Source organism: Jatropha curcas, chromosome 2 (assembly GCF_041381405.1).
Source record: "Jatropha curcas cultivar XTBG-Jc1 chromosome 2, XTBG_Jcur_1.0, whole genome shotgun sequence".
NCBI classification, from domain to species: Eukaryota; Viridiplantae; Streptophyta; class Magnoliopsida; order Malpighiales; family Euphorbiaceae; genus Jatropha; species Jatropha curcas.
In genome coordinates, this window is record NC_143152.1 from 19,498,433 (window position 1) to 19,508,044 (window position 9,612).

A 9,612-nucleotide genomic window follows, 5' to 3' on the forward strand; every position below is an offset into this window, starting at 1 on the left:
CCTTAACGAGGAGCTTAACCTGGAGTTAAGAAGTGGCCGTCGACTAAATCAGGTACGCAAAACTAAACTCTGTTTTTTTTTTTTTTTAATTTTAGCATTTCATGCATGCTTCTTTTCTACTCCTCTTAAATTCTATAACTGCATAAATGCATTCATACCATTAACTAGGCAAATAAATTGCCTCAATTAAATAAATTTAAGCTAAATGCCCGGTTAATTAATGATCGTGGTATTAAAGTTTAAATTCGACAATATTGGCTAAAAGCCTAGTTAATCAATAACTATGGTGAAATTGCCTTTATTTCGAACAAGTTTTGGCTTAAGTCTAATTAATCAATAATTGTGACTAAAAGGCCCTAATTAAACACTTTTTTTATTATGGCAATAAATTGCCTATATTTCAATTTAATTAATCACTTTAGGCAAACAAATTGCCTATAAGTGAAGATTAACCTTTTTAGCGACAAATCGCTTAAATTAAATTTCTTTGGCTAAAAGCCTTCAAACAATTTTTTTTTGGCAAATAAACTGCCTTAAATCAATCAACTTTGGCGACAATCGCCCAATTAGCATCATTTGGCAAATTAATTGCCTAAACCAATATTTTGGCTTTAAAAGCCTTAAAACAATTCGTTTGGCACAAATGCCTTAAAAATCAATCTTTTGGCAAGAATAAGCCCAAATTAAATTCTTTTGGCTAAAAGCCTCAAAATCAACATTTTGGCACCAAGTGCCTAAATCCTTCTACCTTTTTGGCAAAATGCCTAAACAAAATGCACAAAGCATACACACACTCATGCATAAAGCATCCCATTCAAAGCCCTCTAAAAGAGGCCTATCGTACTACGTTGACTTTGATCTTCCATTCAAACGGAAGTACGTAGGCACGTTCGGGATCTAACCCCGGGCAGCAAGTCGAATCACATAAACATCTTTTTCATTGGTCTAAATTATTTCATCTTCCTTGCAAAACATTCATTCTTAGGTTAGTTTCATCAGCATGACATAGTCTCGGGATCCACCTCGGGTTCGAAGACCTTGCCTTAGACATTGGGCTAATTAATCTAGTAACTAGGTTAATTAAAATTGGAGTCACTTAGGGTTTTTCCTAGTTTACCCTAAAACAATTAAACAAGGTGGCGACTCATACATTCACGTGCATTTCTTCCTTTAGTCACATGCATTCACATGCCTATGGCATTTTGGGGAGGGGTTCACAATAACATGACACAAGCATGCAAATTATGACGCAGTTACTATGCTTTTGTTTTATATATTAACATACCACTAATATGCTCCATTGAGGTTAGGTAGAAACCACTTAGATAAGGCTATGTCGCGACATAGGATAGCAGATCTGCGCCCCATATAGTTTGGTACTCCGGCTACAGGCCGTTGAGTGGATATTATTATATAATGGCCATAGCAGCCCAGTCATACAGTATTCATACAGTTTCATACAGTTTTTCTTATCACTTTGGTTTCACTATAACCTTATGGAGCTATACAGTTATATTGACTACAAATTCCATAATCATACAGTATAATGAGCAGCAAGTATGATAATGAAAGTATCATGATATGTGTGCTTACATTCCATATGTGAGTACATATTTATTTCTACATATGTATGTGCTTATATGTTTCTTTATTCGTTGCGATATTCACTGAGTTTTAATCAAAGTTGCAGAATTCATACAGCATAAAGAACACCAGGTAAGATCATAAAAGTATAATGCTATATATGCTTACAAGTTTATTTATTTAATTTTTAAGGAACCATACAGTTATGAGATGTTATTAATCATAACTTATATGATGTGACTAAAAGTGCATAAGTCATATAGCATGATGAACAGCAAGTAAGACAATAAAAATATACTATTATGTGTTCTTACATGTTTAGTTATTTAATTCATACAGCATAATGAACAGCAGGTAAGATCATGATATGTGTGATTAAAGGTTCAGGTAAAGGAGTTATGAGATAATTAGAACTAAATTATCTATGTTTATGAATTAGAAGTTTATTCTTTGCTATAAAGATACATTTATGTTGAAATTTACTGATTCTATGATTATCAATGCTTTATGAACTTTGTATTTTAAATAAGTTGCCATCGCATTTTGTTAAGTATGTGAATTATGAGCACCACTGAGTTTTATACTCAGCGCGTCGATTTTTATCACGCGTAGGTTGAAGATCGTGGTTGCTACTTGAAGACTTGAAGAGTACTATCAAAGCAGAAGTGATTAATTTGGTCATAGTAGATTGAGAGTTGTATAATTAAGAATTATGGCATGTATTAAGATTTATGGCATGTATAATGATTACATTTGTTAGAGCTTATGTGATTGGAAATATAAGTGAAACATGTAATTATTTTGGCATAAGTATTTGGAGATAAGAATAATACGTATGAAATGATTGAATATGAAATATTTTACAATAGTTGGTGTGATTAGTTCATGAAGACTTGATATAGATCATGAATGCACTTAATTGCTGGATATTAAATGTTATTGAGGATTTATACAATTCTGAAAAGATATATAAAGTGTTATTGTGTTATGATAATTATTTGGAGATGTTGGAAGTTTAGAGTTTAATTGGGAGTGTTTTGTATTCATATTTAGCATACAGGATGATATCAGCATGACAGGACATAAGTTCAACCAGATTGTAGCGTCTCGGCTCGGTTCATTCGAGTTAACGGGTGGACTGGGAAGGGATGTTACAATGTATGCTTGACATGTTTTCCAAAAACTGCATAAAAGTTTTTATATCTCAAATTTTAATTAATTGCATTATTAAATTATTGTGAATGTTTGGACAACATGAAGGCCGGTTTAGTCGGGCGAAATGGGTGCCTAACACCTTCCCATTTTGTGCCTAACTCCCGGACCCTATCTCTGGTTTAAAACTAGATCGATCGATTCTAAAGAATCAGCTGATTCGAGAATTTTCCTAATAAGGGTGGCGACTCCAAAATAACACTCTTATCAAAATAAGAGAACCTTTTTTTGAGGATTAAACAGGTCTAATAAAAAGAAAACCATTTTTATCAAATAAAATAAATCAAGGCCGTTCCATTCGATTCTTTTCAAATCTCTTTTGGGAAAAATCCAGCGTCCTCAGCCTGGCGACTTAATTAGGGATTGAACCCAGAATCTCTGATTTTCGATTTTGGGTTTTAATAAGAGAGTTGACTTCGAAAGTTGTCCACTTATTCACAATCTTTAATAATGTTATTAACTTTAAACTGAGTTTATTTTTCGTACTTATAAACTGTCATTCATGCGTTTATTTACTTCTTAATCTCCTTTATACCCTAAACCCTAAGGTGATATTGGGGGTCGTGGTCCTTATACTCTACTCAACTATTTGGATCCGCCACTAATATACACCACCCATAAGTCAAGTACCTTTTGGTATATCAAAAGAATTGGCATAATCTGTTACCACCATTATGCTTAGATCCAAAGCAAATGGGAGGAAACAACCAATTCTTGCTTATGGAACCCAAGACTTAAAAAGCCCGACCTAAGCTCACATAAATGACCCTAGTTCCTTCCTCTAAGTTCACCTTAATAACTTATGTCTGTTGCATTCATCCAATAAATGCAAGAGAAGTCGGTCCAAAACCCCATGCTGGTTAATAGGAACAACCTATATGTCCTAGGGTTAGAAAAAGACCATATCTTGAATCATGTGTGGGAGATATAAGGATGGAGGTCATGAATTTCCTTACTTCCGTTTTCCCCCTTGTTTGAATATAATTGCTATGAATATGTCGTGCCTCATTCATGCAATCAAGGAGGGCCATATTTATAGGCCAAAGGGGGGCTGTGCCAAGGAAAATCGGCATCGATGTAGACCAAATCGGCACTAATATGCCCTCTATCGATGTCGATTAGGGGTTCTGGCACACACCAGATCGGTGCCGATTAAAGGGAGATCGACGCCTGCGCTGGGCTCTTTAGTGCCGATCAGGGTTTTTTACTAAAGTGCCCCTGCCCTTTGGTTTCAGGTTTTCAGGCTTTTGGAGGTCTGTTCTGCCCAAGTGACATTCGATCGAGCTAATCCTTGCGCCATTGGAACCGTGGTGAAATTTCCTAAAGCCCAGTGCTAAAATCATGGTCAACAGCTTGTATTTTTAGAAATAAATAACCATATTCTATCAAGTACTCAACCAAGTTCACAATATAACCCAGTAGTTTCTTATTAAGTTAATTATATTTATTTCCATTTCTAGGTAATAACCATGTTATCCAAACAACACTCAATATCCATATCAAGTAAGCGTACATGATTGCATCGTGCTCATGATTCATAAAAGCTCACATGCCTCATATAAAACTCATTCAAGCATTCGTACACATGTGCATATATCAATCTCACTCAATTGGATAAGCAATTGAAGCATCATAGATAGAGTCAAGTCAATCACTACACATCACTAATCCAATATAATTTAAGAGTCAAAGTAAGTTGGCGTACCTGGTGCATAGCATTAAGCTTTCTAAATCATAATACTAATTGCATTATTACTCATCCATGAATACATTCATATGGTACTCTTGTCTCATAGAAGTTCGCAGAGTCAAAACAATACAACATCACATTTAAACCATCCTCAATCATCATTAAACTCCATACAACTTCATACAAGTTAGCAAACTAACTTACTTCACACTTAACTCATAAAGGTCATAAAATAAAAATCAAACAAAGGCATGACCTAGGGGATATGGTTCAGCCAGTCCTATTTCTCTAGGTTACATGCATTCTTTTATAAGTTTGATCACACACACACTTCATATTAATACCTAATTGCATGTGGTACATTCAATAGCATACTTAGGTATCATTTAAGCATAAACCCCCCATTAGGTGCCATTACTCAACTTGAAACCCTAATCATATCTTAACCAACCAATACATGCTTAATTAATTGATTAGGCATTATATACTAACATATCATAGCAACAACATGTGAAAGAAAAAACAAAATGCACTTTAGACACTAACATAGGTCCGAGATCCCTTGGGTGTCAACCTTGCTCAAGTCCAATTCATGCACTCTTAGCTTCATTAGTTTATATTCATCAATATAACCATACCTTTAGTTTAGCACGCATATAAGTACACCTATTATAGTTATCTAGCTTTAGTCATGCATAAGTCTTAAGTCAATTTCAACTCAATTAAACTTTATGTCTTTATACATATGCCACGCAACTTGAGATTCACAGTCATATAATTATACAACTTGACAACACCATGAGTACATTAAATCAAACACCCAAACATCATGGACTATAATAATAGAAGGTTCAGCCTCTATGGCAACCACATCACAAAATGCTCATCTTAGGCTTATAATCATAACAATTCATTATTAACTAGTCACATTAAATTTAACAAGTTCCAAATTACATGAATCAAAAGCCATAACCACACTTCCCTTCCTCCATAGGTTCGGCCTCTTAAAGATAACCATACTAGAGGACCAAACTCATCAAACCAATACACAAAATCATAATACCATATAATCATATCATCACAAATTAAGCATTTATCATGAAATTCATAAAAATTTCACATGGTAACTACTCCATACCATTTGGCCAACTCAAGGTCATAGGGCTAGGGGTCACAATTTTTCAATTCCTCCAATGCATAACATTCATTCATACTAAATTGCATTAATATAAATTCAATTTCACATCACCATAACCAAAACAAGGAAAACCCAGAATACTCTCATGATCACAATTCAACAAACATCAACCACAAATCAAATCAAGCATATAATTGAAGAGTGCTAACCTTCAAATGCACAATGGTATGCTCAATTTCAAAAATCAAGCCTTCTCTTTGCCCTTATCAACTTTTGAAGGTTTACCCCTTTCTACGGGCGCAAAATAAGAAATCAAACAGAAAAATAACAACAATTAGTGATTTAGAATTTTCTAATCATGTTGATTCTAAATATATACTCAGAATTTAAAAACTCTCTATGGATTGCAAAACGAAAGCTTACCTTGATTACGGAATGCCTGCCTGCGACTATAGCTTAATTGCACCTTGATTACTAGTTTTAATTGAGTTTTTTTGATGTTTGATCACAAGTTTTTATGGTGGAAATCAAAGAAAAAGCTCTTTGTTTCTTTATTTTTTCCTCTCTTTAGCGTGTAGGAAAAAAAGGAGGTGCACACCTCCTTGCTTGAGTAACAAAAGGCATCGGCCTCTATAGGTTATTATTTTTTTTCTATTATCTTTTTCTTTTTCCCCTTTAGTTGGCACCTACTTTAGGTATTTAGGTGTCACGACCCATTTCCGTGGGCCGGACCGGCACTAGGACCTGGGTGGGCTTAAGGCCCCCGAAGCCCGTAGTAAGCCTAACTTATTTAAATCTCACATTCTATTCATAATTATGGATTCAGGCCCATTTACTTATTATACATTTGCATCTAAAATACAGTTCATATGTTTAACATGAACTTTTATTATTTATTTACAACCCAACTGGAATACAATTGCGGAACTCTACCTTTATATTTACATCGTTATTTCTATCATTAACAGTCTTCTACAATAAGTGTCTCAACTCCATAGGGCTTTCCTTTCTTTCTATTACCTGAAAAAAAATAGTAGGCAGGTGTGAGCGCCAAACTCAATGAGTAGGGTTAGATAACCCTCTCACCCCACACAATCACACAGATGCTAAAATATTTTTATCCGGTTACTGTTTAATTATATGATCATGCAATTTGTCACACAAATGGCAATACAACAGCAATCACAAGTATTATCACCTTCATATAATCACATCACGTGGAAATTAGTCAGTGGAGTCACCGAACCCCCGATGAGCCGTCCTCCCACATGGCCCATCCTCTCACGTGTGCACCAGGGAGCCGATCCCCCATACTGGCCGACCGGTCTAATCCTCACTTGACCAGCCCTCTCATTGTTTTTCCATTCTCTCTTTTCTTTTTCATACCAACAGGAGGCAACCCGGTGGTCTCCATCCAATCTAGATCATCAAGCGCTCACAACAGGAGGCCACCCTGCGGGCTGCAATCAAATCTAGACTGTCCGGTGCGCAATGACGAGAAGCCAACCCGTGGTTAACGGTAACGGTAACGGTAGGTGCACACGGGGGCGCCGATCTCCCATTTACCCGGCTAACGGTAATGGATCCATATAACAGTAACGGTATATAACGGTAACGGTAATCAGGATCCATATAACGGTAACGGTCTCACAAACCCATGGTGACCCACTTCATCCCAATTCCACACAAGCAAAGCACAGCAATATCACATCACAGCGAATCAAGCAATACAAATAGTGCAGCACGATATGGCAATTCAACAAAATAATGCATGATAACATTTAGCCGTGAATGCATGAATGCAGGTGGATGATACTAGTTATCTAACACTACTCACAGTTCTTTATTGTCCTTTAAAAGGACTGCCTTTTTAGCCACATGCTTCCAGCTTTTGTCCTCGCATTTTGTATTTTATAAGCCTTTAAAATAAACAAGAAATTTCTAAATAAGAATTTTAATTCAAAAACTTATATTTCACATTCGTTTATTTATTTTGGCTACCGGTCATTTAATTCACTTGTTATATATATGCATATATATCTAGGTTCTCTCATTTATATAAATAACTATTCTAATTTATAACCTTTAGATAAAATCTCTAATTATTCGGTGAGAAATATTGTATAATGATAATTCTAATATTGTACAATATTTCTTAATACCTCAAATTTTCGTCGTCACTACTTCTTAAGAATAACTAATTTAATTCTTCATTAAGTGTTTTATTAAAAAAATTCGACAGCATTTCCTCTATAAACTGGACCATCCAAATTTTCAAATTTTCACAAATCCACACACACAGCCCATCTATCGAGCAAATTCATATCCACTAATCCCGTCCGCCATATCCATCATTTATTCGCTCACTTAATTCACATAATCCATTATAATTAATTGTTCTATAACTATTTATTTGTTAATAAAATTCCTAAAATTTATTATTGCTAGGAATATATATATATATATTTTTAATATTTAATTTAATTTACTTAAATACTTAATTAAGTTCATTAATTAATTAAATTCAGAATTTATTCAAAAATTGCGGATTAAGCTTTAGAGTGTACCGATTTAAAATCAGATTTCATTTCCGTGTTCCGCGCGAAGAGGAGAGCATTCTGTCCCTTGAAGTCTCGCCGGAGTCTCGCCGGCCGGTCGCCGGACCGCCGCCGCCGCCACCGTGCACGGTGGCCGGAAAATTTAACCTTCACCAAAATTGACAAACAATACATCATTTTATTTGTTTCGATGAGAGGATCACTAATATGTGTTCAAATCAAGGTGGGTGTGAACCAGTTGGCCGGAAATTGGGCGGAAAGGTTCGGTGATACCCATTTTGGGTTTTCCGATTCCGGCTATTACAGTCGACGAGGAGGCCATCAAATGAAAGAGGAAGAAGAGAGGAGTCATTTGGTACTCACCTTGTGTCCAAGGCTTGCCTGAAACGGCGTGAATCGCCGGAAAAAGGTGTCCAAAACTTCAAGCTCTTCCCCTTCAAAATAGACACAATTTCAGTTCAAATCTAAGCTATAATCTTCTTTCTCGCGTTGAGTAGATATTTTTAGAGTATTCATTTGCCGAATTTGGTGGCCGGAGGAAGGAGATCGAAGGAGAGGAAGGAGGAGGAGGAGGAGGTGACGCAACTGGAGAAGGAGAAGGAATAAACGAAGAGAAAGAGAAAGAAAAAAGAAAAGAAAAGAAATGGGCCGGTCCGGTTCGATTCGAACTGGTTCGGTCCGATTCAGTGATTTAGTCTCATTCCGTTTGGTTTTTGAGTTTTCCAATCGATTTTCGGTTCGGTTTACTACAGTATTCACACTAAAATATTAATATTAATTTCCAAGCTGTCGGTTCATTAAATTTAATTGGAAAATTTTTGAAAATAAAAATTCAGGGTATTACATTAGGCCATAATCAAATAAATCCGTTTAATTAACTAAAAATTAAAAAACCAATAAATATTTAATATATCATAATTTCAGCAAATAATTATTAATAATTAATAATAAATACTAATAATTAAAAATAATATCATTAATTACTTATAAATATCAATTTGGCCATTTAAATACTCAATAAATAGGGAAAATCATATTAATTTAGGAAAAATATTCAAAAACCAAATTAACATTATTTTCAAGTCCAATTTCATTTTACTTGGTGCAATTAGAACTATATTATATTAAATTCCATAATTAGGCTTTCTAAGATACAACTATCATACTCAGATCAAGGTTTTAGACCTATCAGATTCCTCTCAAGGCTATCTATAGGGGTCACAGGAGGTTACAGCTCCAATCAGAGCTAAAAACAGACCACAGGGACAAAGTGGTAATTTTCCTAAAATTTAGGGATCAAATGGTAAATTACAACCAGACTCTGACTAGGGCTGCCTACAGGCCTTAGGAGGTTACAGCCTTAATCATAGTCGAAATCAGACCAAAAATCTAAGTTGGGCAGACTTTAGGACCAAAACATAATCTGCCCA

The 9,612-nt window shown here is 35.2% G+C and overlaps 1 long non-coding RNA gene across 1 annotated transcript; it reads right to left on the reverse strand.

Moving 5' to 3' along the window:
• Window positions 1-6,410: 6,410 nt before the first annotated feature.
• On the reverse strand, window positions 6,411-8,785 carry LOC149498348 (uncharacterized). The gene is made up of 4 exons (XR_016319435.1): window positions 8,546-8,785; window positions 8,192-8,329; window positions 7,462-7,543; window positions 6,411-6,644 (listed from the first exon to the last, which is right to left on the reverse strand). It is a non-coding gene; the product is annotated as an uncharacterized LOC149498348 (long non-coding RNA).
• Window positions 8,786-9,612: the final 827 nt, after the last annotated feature.